We start from the raw sequence: 3,126 nt of genomic DNA on the forward strand, positions 1-3,126 counted from the left end.
TAATTCCATTGTGATATATGAATATGTTTTATATGATTTCTACTCTTTTAAAATTGTAAAGTGTATTTTATGACCCACAATGTGGTCTATATTGGTGAATGTTCCATGTGAGCTTGTGTATTCTGTGGTTGTTGAATGGATTATTTTATTATATTTTCATGCTGTATTAGATTTAAGTTTAAAAAACCTTTTCAAATTATGTTACCTGCTATAGATCATTTTACCTACTCCTCTGTCTGGCAGCCAGTCTCTGGTCTCTTAAGCAATAGTGAGGTAGATACCTTTTCCTCAGGGAAGAGAAATCCGTGGTTTGTTGCCTTTGCCAGTAATGAAAATGTTGGAGATCTAGGTGGCAAAGCTGTTGCCTTTGGCATCTTTCATATGAACCGTATCAAAACAGCCAGGATGTCTCTCTGTTGGTGATCATACCTACTCTTTTCAGGTTAGCACCTCTGGTCACCACCGTACACAGTATCCAAATCAATTTGAGTGGTGTCATTCACCTTGCTGAGGGGATTAGGGTAGCAGATAATTTGAGCATCACTGGTCACTGGAGAAGGGATCCCTTTTGTGCCCACAAAGATCTTTCTCCCTTTGCACAATTTGTATGTGGCCTCTTTGGGCATAATATGATGAACAGCAAAGCAACACTTGGTGTCATAGATTGGTCTTGTCAATGCTGATGACATCCATAAAACCAGCAGGGTAGGTTATATCAGTTCAGTCCTTACCATCAGTCTTAATGAGCTGCTGCATGCAGATCTTCTTTACCTCCTACTGGAGGATACTTAAGTCTGTTACTTACGAAAACGATGAGGGGGAAACATTCTCTCAGGTTGTGGGGATTGGTAGATGGACAAGGAGCAAACACGTTGGACAGTTTATCCAGTGTCCAATGTTTTGGAGTTGCTACACCCTTCAGATCCTTCTTGGAACTATGAGCCATGGCTGCGCTAGGTACTGAAAGAGCTGCATGGAGTATTCTATAAATGTCAATTACATTAAGTCGATTGATAGTGCTGTTCAGGTCATCTATATCCCTACTGACTTTCTGCCTGTGTGATGTATCAATTACTGACAGAGGGTTGTTGATGTCTCCAACTATAATTGTGGATTTCTGTATTTGTTTTTTCAGTTCTAGCAATTTTGGCCTTGTGAAATAAAAGTGTCCCTATCTGCAGATGGCATGATTGCCTATGCAGAAAATCCCAGGGAATCTATGTAAAAAACTCTTAGAACTAATGAGTTCAGCAATGTTGCAGGATACAAGATCAACACACAAAAATCAATTGTATTTCTGTATACTAGCAATGAACATGTAGAAACTGATAATAAAAATTATAATACCATTTAAAGTTGGACAAGATATACTTAGGTGCCCTCAAGGAGCTTGCAGTGTAGCTATGTACTGATCTGTGCTGTGGCCCAACACAAAAAGATGAGCCTGGCCCATCAGGTCCTCTAAGGCACTTGTGGCTGGGGACTTCTAAAGGATGAGGTAGTGAGCAGAGGAGCCATAAGAAGAGACGTACCTCTGCCAAGTCCTTGGGGGGCTGAAGTTATCAGGGAGCATGAACCACAATAACGTAGAAGCCATGAATAGAGAAGTAAATAGTAGAGGGTGAGGAAATCAGTCTGTGACAGTAGCTATGGGCAATCAATGCAGAGTAGCTGGGCCATGTTAGTGGTCTGAGTGAAGATCCACAGAATTCTGGGTTCCCATGTATGTGCGTTGCAGTTGTCAGGACAATTTAGGTGACAAGTGATGGAAACCCACCTCAAACTAGCTTGAGCCAAAAAGGCATTTATTGGTTCACTAGACTGGGAAGTTCTGGGCTTGAGCTGGCTTTAGGGGCTTAAAATTGCTAGGGCTCTGCCCCTCCTTCCTTGTCTTGGGATGTTTTTTTCTCAAAAATTGACTTCATTCTGTAGATAATTTATTTCTTCTGTAGACGGCCACTGATGACTGAAGTTAGTTGGTTCTTAGTGTTTCTGGTGCTAGTGGAGAGAGAGATCCTCACCCACCATGCACTTCTTCTCTGTGAAGAGTCTCACCGACCCAGCCTCAGTCAGGTGTTCACTCCTAGACCAATTCTGGCTAGAGAGATGGATTACCCTCATTGGCCAGCCTGGGCTATGATTAACAGCCTCGTCCCTCCCTCAATTAACCATATTAATTGAGGAGGAGTAGTTTCCTAAAGGAGAAACCCAGTATTCTTAGAAGACGGAGGAAGGGTTATGGGCTGACCAAAGCAGTCATGTCCACTCCATGGGGTCCCCTCTCTCCCCACTTGAGGAAACTGGAAGGAATCTCTTTCTGGGAACCAGAAGGCTCTCCCTAGAATAAGTGCTGCCTGTCATGTCTCTCCTTTGGTTTTGGTTTTCTTGGTGTTTAGGGAAGTTCTGTGTGGCATGGTAAGGGGAAACAGCAAAGAGATTTGAGTCTGTACCAGCAGAAGGGGGCATGGTGGCCTTCCTGGCAGAGCTAGGCATTTGTCAGCATCGTGCTTGAGGAAGCAGAATCATGTGCTGGGGCATGGAATGGGCCCCAGCAGGTGCAGCTTGTGAGTGGTGAGTGGAGAGGAGAGGAGTCTGGGAGAATACGGGATGGAGTGCTGCTGGTTGCCATGTGATGGGAGAGCGTCACTGGGGCCTTGAGAGACCCAAGTGTACACACCACTGTGGGCATCCCTGGCTTTCTGAGTGCACTTCTCTCCAAATCCTTTAGTCATAACACTATTTAGGCTGTCTTAAATCTTTTTTTTTGTAATGACTAAATATACAAATAAAGAAATAATTAATGTTGTGAGATTGACAATTTATACTCACCCTACCCAGATAGGCAAAGAAGTTCAGCCTTCCTAACTTCCTATAATTCTTCTTATCTCACTTTGAAACTCCTGTTCCCATTGACGTAGAAGAGAAAAATCATGGACTTGGTAATTAAAGGATACGAACTCTTCTGCAGATTATGGCCATTTTTTTTTTAGGTACTTCAATCTAACTAAATGCTCAGTCTTTTCGACTTTCTTCTCCAAACACTTCTGCTATCCAAGGTGGCATCTGGCATGGGGAGATTCCTGTGTATCTTCAGGGACAGGGAGTCCCAGATCCACACGGGGGTCT

General features: G+C 43.2%; 1 pseudogene; it reads right to left on the reverse strand.

The window, feature by feature from the left end:
- Positions 1-220: 220 nt before the first annotated feature.
- Positions 221-946, reverse strand: LOC103004976 (40S ribosomal protein S4, X isoform-like; annotated as a pseudogene).
- Between the last annotated feature and the right edge of the window lie 2,180 nt (positions 947-3,126).

Source organism: Balaenoptera acutorostrata, chromosome X (genome assembly GCF_949987535.1).
Source record: "Balaenoptera acutorostrata chromosome X, mBalAcu1.1, whole genome shotgun sequence".
Classification (NCBI taxonomy): Eukaryota; Metazoa; Chordata; class Mammalia; order Artiodactyla; family Balaenopteridae; genus Balaenoptera; species Balaenoptera acutorostrata.